This window comes from Chamaea fasciata, unplaced genomic scaffold (genome assembly GCF_029207755.1).
Source record: "Chamaea fasciata isolate MVZ Bird 193981 ecotype frontalis unplaced genomic scaffold, bChaFas1.0.hap1 SCAF_3, whole genome shotgun sequence".
Classification (NCBI taxonomy): domain Eukaryota; kingdom Metazoa; phylum Chordata; class Aves; order Passeriformes; family Sylviidae; genus Chamaea; species Chamaea fasciata.
Genome location: NW_027094088.1, coordinates 7,668,800 through 7,678,288, shown reverse-complemented (window position 1 = coordinate 7,678,288; position 9,489 = coordinate 7,668,800). Strand labels below are relative to the sequence as shown.

The 9,489-nt window shown below is 43.3% G+C and overlaps 1 long non-coding RNA gene across 3 annotated transcripts in view; it reads right to left on the bottom strand.

Annotated features, from left to right (window-relative positions):
* Positions 1 to 337: 337 nt before the first annotated feature.
* The window catches only part of LOC136286363 (uncharacterized), a 41,764-nt gene continuing 32,612 nt past the window's right edge, over positions 338 to 9,489 (bottom strand). For 2 of the 3 annotated variants that reach the window (XR_010719866.1, XR_010719867.1), the window contains exons 2-3: positions 8,306 to 8,440; positions 338 to 2,290 (exon numbers count right to left, since the gene is read on the bottom strand). This is a non-coding gene — a long non-coding RNA (uncharacterized lncRNA). The remainder of the gene's footprint in view (positions 2,291 to 8,305; positions 8,441 to 9,489) is intronic. The other variant, XR_010719868.1, reaches the window with a different exon arrangement.

The following is a 9,489-nucleotide window of genomic DNA, read 5'->3' as shown; positions in this document are numbered from 1 at the left end:
CTAAAGGTGCCAAAACAAGATGTTTATCTCAATGCTCCCACAATTACAGCAGAGAACAACTTCTAACCCACATTTTACCTCCAAGATAGAGAATTAAAAGAAGCCACATGTGTTTAAGCACTGCCTGTAACTCCTATTGATGATAAAGGGGGCCCAGGGGACTGGATCAGCTGTGCACACACCTGAAGGTAAGCGAGTGGAACTCCGTGACACCAGAAAGTCAGCACTGCTTGCACATTCACCAACTCACAGTTTGCACAGCTCAAGCACCAGTTTTCTCCTCCTCCACAAAAAGACAGGATGATTTAATGTCTTTCCAGGTGTACTGAGCATTCCCTGTCCCCCTTCAGATTGCTCCATACACAGCTCCTCAGCACACCACTAAGGCAGCTCTGTGGCTCAGGCATGATGTCCTTGACCCAGGATCTGGGCGAGGATTTGGCCATCAAAGAAGTAATGTGCCAATAGCAAAAGAAGTTAAAAATGCTGTTGGACATAGAACAGATTTAGCTTTTCTCACTTAGCTGTAAATACCAAAGCAGGGTGTGCAATTCAAACGGTGCCTTCTCATTCTTAAAGGGTTTAGGCTAGGAATTTGCTGTGTCCATGGAAACACCAGGAGAAAGGATTTCAAGTGAGATTTCCACTTTCTACCACTTGCTTTATTGCGTCTTTTCACAATGCATGAGTTGCTGTTGGGTTTGCTTGCAAACAAGGACCTGGGCTTAATCCCACCTGTCAGGCAAGCACAGCAGACAGCTTCTCTTCATTATCCTGCCCCAACCCCACTTTAGAGTCTCACACGGAGGCAATAAATATTCCTGGATTAACATCCAAGATACAGGTGGATAGAATAGAAGCATGCACACCTTACCCTGAGAATGGGCTGACATAGTCCATGCTTGGGGTGGCTTTGTTAAAGCAGTCAGCAGGGTAGTTGGAAGATGAATAATTGAAGAAACAGCTTCTTTAATATGAACCATGGGCAGCATGTGGTGCAACTTTCCCTCTGTTTCCCCCTCCCCAACAAGAATTCTTCATATCAAGCTGGTTTGGTGCTAAGTGCACATATCTAGGAGGCATTTCTCTCCAAAATTTGGATCCAAACACACATCAAAAATAACAGTTCATCCGTCACGGTTGGGAAGCATGTATGACAAGAAAATATTTGCTTTGCTCTGGTTTTGTGTTTGGTTTGCTGACCGCTTATATCAAAAAGCTAGAACAGCTTTTTCATCTTGCCGTAGTTTAGAAACATTTATAGGACAGATGGTCTAAATTTGTGGGTTTTATAAACTTAATGAGAATGTAAAAAAAAAAAAAAAAGGCGCATATGGGTGCAATATTTTCTGGGGCTTCTTTGAGCTGGCCAAGAAGTAGCCCACTGCAGAGGGGAGTAACAGTTTCATTGGGAACTCATTCCAAGGTTTACAAATGACTGAGAAGAGGGACTGCCACAGGCTTTCTTCGCCTCAGTACCAGTTTCACTTCCACTGTGTGGTATAGGGAAAACATACATTTATTTATTCTTCCCAGCAAGCAACATTTCTTAAACTTTGCCTTCACATAAGTGCTAAATGGGCTGGCTGTGGTGGCTCAGCAAAATGCACAGGTGGTGCTCCATCCTCTGTCCTGAAGCTTTGCTCTTGGGTCTCCTTGCAGGGCCCAACAAAGACTTTGGCTCTTAGTTCCTCTAGGATGATTGTATTATCTTTGTCCTACAGGCAGCGCTCTCTGTCTCCAGACACCACCATTACAAAAGGACACTGACAATGTAATCTGGGCTTCAGGTCAGACCAGAGCATGGGAGCTGGGGTATCCCTATGGAGGCCCTGGTCCCAGGCTCTGTCACAAACTTTGGGCAGTTCAGCATGACTTTTGTCCTCAGGTGGGCTCCAAACAGAGCCACCATGACCACACAATGAGGGAGCAGAGTTCTCTCTTCAGGGAAGAGCCAAGTATCCCAGTATCCAATCTTTCTCCACTTACTCCAAGAGCTGGTTAGTGTGAGTGTCCCTCAAAGTGAATTGATCAGTGAACAGAGTAAAATCAGCTTGTAAGGTCAGTGAGAGCCCTATTTCCTCACTATTAAACAACGAATAAAAAGCACCATCTTTTCAGGCACCTAGTACCGGTCAAGGTTTCCATCTGAAAACTTAATCTCACCTGAAACACTTCAGGTTGAAATAAAGTTTGCTGAAGATGTTTTTGTGAAACAACATCCTTGGTATAAGACTGAGATTAAGAATCTCCTGTTAGGGAAAGATCCTCCTTCATCCAGCGTCCCAGGCTGAAAAAGCAAATTTAACAGATCAGCTTCCAGTTCTTCCTTATGTGAGCTATTAAAATATTCATGAACAAAGTGTAATCCATCAAAACAAGTTCCACCAACTTAAGACCTCAATTTTTACTGTGGACAGTCTTCTTCCAATGAAACACACTAGGAGGCATGAACCTCAAATTATTTTCAGTGAAGTATTTCAGAATGTTGTCACATAAGCTGTCACTTTTAGTTTGTGCATAAACACAGCATTAAGAAAAAACAGGCAGCAATTCTCTCAAAATTATTGTCTAAGCCCCTTTGCAATCTTAGGCACGCACTGTTTCATTTTACACCCAGCTGCTGCTTCCAAAATCTTCTTCAGGATCCTGATTTTTTATATTATTCTCTTTAAATGTGACAGCTCAGACTATGGTCAGGTGTGAAGGAACTGCGCAATACTTTGAGGAAATCCTGAACAAATCCTTTCTCCCACTCATTTCAGGGGGAATTTAAATGAGCAAGGCTTGCAGACTGTGCAGGCCTTGCTTTAGCTTGATTTCAGGCACTCTTTTACCAAGCGGCTGAATAGAAATCTCACTTATTAACAAGCAGAGCAAAAGCAGCACAGGGCAGTGCTGTGCCCTGGTCTGACCCCCAGGATTCCTCTGCACGTTATCAGTTTGAGACAGGACTGCTGTGTGTACAAAGGGCTTACTCCCAATGATAAGTCATCTCTAGACAGGATCCAACAAAATCCAGCTATTCTGGGATCAGAAGGAGGCTGTGATTATACAAAAATCACCTTTTCATGCAAGGCAGAAGCACGCCTGCCCCCCCCCCCCAGCTCCTTACTCACCCCCACCTTCCAATAACTAAACTTCTCAACAAACGTTCAGCAAATATTTGGACAAACAGCCAAGGACTTCTCAGAACATCAAATGATTATTAAATCTTAAAGTGTGCTCTCCAAAAATAATTTTCTGCTGCTGTTTGTTTGTTTGAAAGGAAGGGTAGTAAAATCCACAGATGTGTACAGCCATAAACCTTTAGATGAGACTCAATTTCCTTGATGTCCAACGATAAAATCCACTAATAAATGTGTACAGATGCAAAGGCCTATTTGTTGTCCTGTCAAGTCAGGCCATGTGGAACAAAAAACCTAAAAGCAACCAGGAGAGGAACTAATGATGTAGGCTTGCCTCTGCCAAGATGCACTTACTGCAGTTCCTGTGACATTTAAGGAACATAATGATGGGACATTCCTTTTTAACTTTATTGTTTTGTCAAAAGAGGAGTTTTACAGCTGAAGATCACGTTCCCAAGATAGTCAATTAGGTTATGCAGATTTACACACACACTGTGATCTCCTTTGTGCAGCATGACCAGTTTCTTTGCTAACAATCACTCACATTTGATGACAAAGATGGGGCTGGTGTCAATATCTCCCATATAGAGCCGGAATTTTTTTTTTTTTTAATGCTTTCCATGAAAAGATCTTTAGATCTCCTGGTGCATCAAGACAGCTTTTCTTTTTTTAATCTCCAGATAATTATTTCTGAATGTGCAAATATAGTTTTCAAGGGGAAAAAAACCCACTCTCTGGAGTAACCAAACACCAGATTTCCGCAGTATGAAAGCCATTTTAAGGCACTGTGGTGTGCTTCGTGGTTAGCCCTGCTTCTACTTAATTAGGGACCTAAGTTATAAGTCCACAGCTGCAGGAGAGCAGTAAATAGCTATTGCTGACTTCCTTATTGCCAATATGTACATCATGATTGTAGGGTGAAGAGCAGGGAGCTTTTCGTAAACACTGCCTTGTGCAGCAACAGTACTTTGATGTCATAAAAATGCTGTTACATATTTTAAAGTCTTAATTGTGGTCCACTGCGGTGCTGTCAGCTTCCTGGTGGAGCACTAACCCTTTCCGTGATTTCTGGGGGATGCAGAACGCTTCTTTGCAGGTTTCCTAATTAACGCAGCCTACCCTCGCTGATTGCAAAGCACCAAGTTGCCCTATAGCACATGATTTCCATGCTGGAGAGGGAAAGGAGAGGGGGGCAGGAAAGGAAAAAATGCCCTCCCCCTCACCTCCCCAGTTTGAAGGGCACTTGCCTGCTCCATATTGTTCTGATTACCAGTATCCGCTTGCTCACTATTAGGAACACTCCCCCACTAAACACCCTGGCCAGAAACCCCTTAATTCAGTGCCTCCAAGACAAGAGTCCCCGCAGCAGTGGTCCCAAGTAACCCTTCATCTTTCACCAATCCTGGCTGCAATATCCAGACAAACCCTCCCACCTCAGCACATTCTACCTTTGTGCATGGACTCTCCAGGCTCTCTCTTCTACTTGCGTTCTTCAGGTCACCCAAAACTGAAAGCCTTCAAATTTCTTATCTAATTTTTTAGTGCCCTATCTTGCTTCTACACCCACGGTTGCTGCCTTAGTAAAAATTTTTTTCAACCAGTTCTCAGCCTTTTTGATTCCCTCCATGGCAGGCAACTTCTGATTGCTGCCCCAGAAATGGTGGAAAGGTGTCCGAAAAAGCCTCAAAACAAGCAAAGCTTGCAAGAGCAAAAATTCACCTGGTGTCACCAAAACCACTCCTGTTCCCAAGCCAGTGCCAAGCCCTGCCCCTGGCTGCAGGGCCAGCTCCTCAGGGGGATGGGACAGACACTGCAGGACCCACCAGCCCCCCTGAGCTCACACTTGGCAGGAATCCCTGGGTCTCCACACAGCCACCTGATCCAGAGTGCTCTCTCCTTGTCTCCAGGATCCACTCCTATACTCTGGGCTTTGCAGGTGGTCTACACGGCCACAGAAGTTCCTTCTGGCCTCCAGAGCACCCCTTATTCTGGAGAGATCAGGCCATCAGCAAATAAGAACTCAGCCTCAGAAGAAAACTTTAGGAAGTGGACAGGACACTGAAGAGAAGGACTTAGGTCCAGTCCTAGCTCTGCTGTTACCCTGATAAGCACAAAGACATCTTTTCCTCTTTTCACGCTTTTCTCCACGTGTTCCCACAAAGGTTACAGGAGCCATGGAGACCAGCTCCTCTCAGCACAAGGTATTTGGCAGGTGTGGTGGGCAACACATAGAGGATGGCACTTGCAAGCTCACATTCTACTTCATGTCAGTAAATAAAAGCCACCTTTTCCCAGTTAGGCTGAACAGGCTGTCAGGAAAAGGTCCCAGGTCCTTTCCTTGTTGCCAGCGATGCATTTAGGGATCAAACATCACCTGCAAACAGGCTGCTGACCTCAAGTAGTCTTTCTAGACATCCTTGTAAACAGAAATAAAGAACAATGCTAGAAATCACAGAGGGAGGACTTACATCTACAGAGATGAGATTTGCGCAGTGTCCCTGGTAAACACCAGCACTTTGGAACTTGTCTTGATGAATGGGGTTGTCTGATGGCAACACAATGGGGACCGGTGATGAAATGGTGACAAATGGGTTTCCTCCCGGCTAGACTCAGCTATTATTTGCCATCAGCACAGGCTGTCTCATGGAAACATATTTTGCAACATGAACACTGAGTTCATGCAAAAAAACCCCAAAGAGTCCTGTCTGACAAAGGCAGCTCCCAGAGCAAGAAGCAACTGAAGGCACAGAAGAAGACAACAGCTGTCTCCAAGGGAATTGTAGACCTCAAAGAATGACCCAGCAAAGTGAGAGATGGCTTTAGTTTATACACCTGCATTTACCAAGTCAGCAGAGCATCTGAGATCAGCCTAAGCTCAGTCTTCAGATAAGGGATATCACCAATGAAAGGAAATGCAGGGGGAAAAAAAGCTGGCCAGAAGCAAGGAGAAGAGTTAAGACAAATTTAATAGGCATCACAGTAGGGAGCAACAAAAGGAAAGATATTTGTGAAGCCATTATAAATTGGCAAGGAAAGTAGGGGAAGACAGACACATCAGTCACACAGGAGAAGAAAAGAGCTTTGCCAGAACTGAATTGTCAGGCTGTTTCATAGTGACACCCAACCCATTTGGTCATGCTTCAATTCAAGCCGAGTTTGTTGGGTGTCTGGGCCTGCAAGCAGCTCTTCTGAAAAGCTACAAATGTCACCCCCAGAGCTGCCTCTGGGTGGGAGACTCACATCTGGGAGCAGCCTAAGATCCCTAAAGGAACAGAAAGATCTGTCAGTCCAATTACAAAGACCAAGTGTGAATTTTTTTTCTGAAAGGGCACACCAAGAACAAGCTAAGGGAACATCTGAGCACTTTTTCCTTCACTCTTCGCTGTCCTAAAGGGATTAAATGATACAAGGAATGCAGTGGGATAAATGAGAGATTAGAGACAAGTTTTAAAGTCCTGGTTAGTCACTTGGCGCACAGTGGAATCCAAAGCCACGCAATCATTCCCCTAAAGAGATCCCATAGGATATCACTGATAGTGCAGGAGGCACTCAAATGCTGCACCAGGAAGCGCAGCACCCCTGAATGAAACCAAGGTCTTAGGATCAGGTATACTGTGGGCTGCTTGGGGATAAATGAAAATAAATACGAAACACATGCAAAACCCCCAAGAAACACCACCAAAACAATACATTTAAATAAATAAATAAAAGTTTTATGCTTCATTGACTGGCTTTATGTTTGCATATCCAGCAACAATGGATATATTTGCCTCAAGGCTCTTGCTGGCATCCTATTTCTTGCTGATATATTAGAAGTTCAGGGGAAAATGTTTTATCAGTAAGTGCTAAACTACTGACTCAGAGCATAAAGTCAGAGCTTTCATGCTTAAAGTAAATGGCTGACTTTTCTCTAATTACTAAAATCAAATAATTCCTGCTTCTGCCAGTTTCTCTGTGTCACCTACTGGCCACTTGCTTTGTGTTCTAAGACTTCTTTGTATTCATAAACTGAGGCTTATAATGCTTTTCAACAGCACTTTTCACCAACTCTTGGCTGCTGTTGGTGAAGCTCCGGACTCCAGTCTCAATTTCAGAAAGGTAGCATCAAGCATGAGAGGCCACCACACCAGCTGGAGTCTACAGCAATAAATAACCCTTAAAAAGAAATAAATCAAGTCTCCCTTATACTGTATATATTTTAAAGCCCATACAACAACAAAACAGATTTAGCAGCCAGTAGAAGTGCCATATCTTCATTCACAAAGCTTCACTGAGAGACAGGTCCCTTCCACTTTCATCTTTTTCTGAGAAAAAAAAAATCCTTCCAAAACTCTTTTATGGGAAAGACCAGTGGTCAGTCAGAACCAAACCAAGAGATACAAGAGCCAGGAACACCAAGTGGGGCTCTACTGCACACCGATTTGATGAATCATGTCAGAGATGGAGCTTGAAATAACTGTAAAACCATTACCAGAATCCAGATTATGAAAGGATAAATTAGGCAAGCCGTCCCCATCCACAGAGTAATTGGGGAGCAGTTTTTAGCATAACCAAAGGGCCACTTAGGCAATATTAACTCTTAAGCTCCAAAAGGGTCGCTGCACAGTAGCTCAGGCAGAAGTTCTATTTACACTGGATGTGAGTGGGTACTTATATACCCACCTACAGGCAGGGACTTGTGGATACCCCCAAATTGCTGACTGACTCAGGAGGAACATTTCTGGAAATAATGATTCAGTGCCATGGGGTGGCTGCATGAATCTGTTCCCTCCCATGAAACCCAGCACAGACACCCACAACCTCAGGTCTGTGGTATTTCTCTCTTTGGAAACATGCAAAAGTGTTGGGAGTGTTCAAATATCTTTAAACAGTGTAGAAGATCTTATCTACTGTGTTGCATGCAGCACCCAATGCTGGCAGGCTACCTGGAAATACCATTCCTTTGGATTTAATTATCAGTATCTGTGTTTGTTTCATTTCCCCACCACCCACCAAAAAAAATTAAAATCCAGTAAGGTCTATAGACAGCTTCATTAGCTTAGGTTTTACAGCATTACCTTAGCTTAGCTTCTTAAAACAGTCCACATTAATCTAATTTCTTAATGGGCACTGACTTCTAAAACATATTTATGACCCAAATGAATTCCTTCAAGTTCTTCCAATAGGCTTCCTTTTACCTTAGACAGTACAGAAGCGTTTCCAGGCTGAAATCCCATTTGTGTCCTAAATTCCTGGCATGTCCACGGCACGATGTCTATTTTTCAAAGAATGTGAAATTCTGACAGATGCATGAATAGAAGGCATCAAAACGACTGGAGGAGGAAACAAAAGAAAGAAAGAAGCAAAATACTTAACTCCTTGAAGCAAACATACCTCAAAAGCCATTATTTTAGGAAGAACACAGTAACGTCTGTCCAATTCTAATAAACAAGATTTAGGATAGGAATCTAGTTTAGGAACCAAAAAAAAAAAAAAAAAAAAAAAAAGGTTGTAGTTACACCTGGGATGAATTTGGCTTAGCAGCCCACTTATCTGTACGTAAAAGTTAAATAAATTCCCCTTAAACAGCAGGTTATCAAGCAGAAATCAGCAACACCTGCTATATTTGTACAATAACAATAACAAGCTGGGATGCCATTCATTTATGCTAAGAAGAATGCCAAGTTTGCCAAGATTTGTTTTGGCCGCCGGTAAATCTATGTCTAATAGGCAAGTGATGCATTTCATGGAAAATAAGCTGCACCTGGATTTGAGTCATACCTTGTCCCCTTGAAAACCTGTCATATCCTCCTACTTAAATGTCTCTGATACAATAAACACATGAGCATAAACAAGGCCTGACTCTTTTGCCCTGTCTCTCTCTTCATTCCAGACAGGAAACATAAACCAGCTAACAGCCTGAGATGCATGAAACCGTTTCTACAGCTACTTCGGGCCATTTGTTTAATGTCATCCAGGATCTCTTTTGTGCACTGGACAATTTTCCTACCATGTGTTTGCTTATTGTGTTACCTGCTGCTGCATTTCCATGCAGAGAGAGCCATGTAATAGAAACTGGAGCCAGCCTAGTCTTCACAGAAGGTGCCTGATCCTGCTCCACTGAGGTAAATAAGAGCTTCAAAAGGGACAGATGGTGCAGGTGGACTCATAAAACGTAGCTACATTAATATTCTTGCAGTGAAAACTATGTGAAAAACGTGGGGGAGAATGGTATGTGGACTGGAATGGGCATCATATGGGTGACGCTACACATTTGTTACCAGCCATGACTTGAAAAATAAAGAGATAAGAATATCTTCTCGTCTAGGTTCCAGCATGACCAAAGTGCACATGGGTGACAGTGACAGCTTTGGAGGGGCTG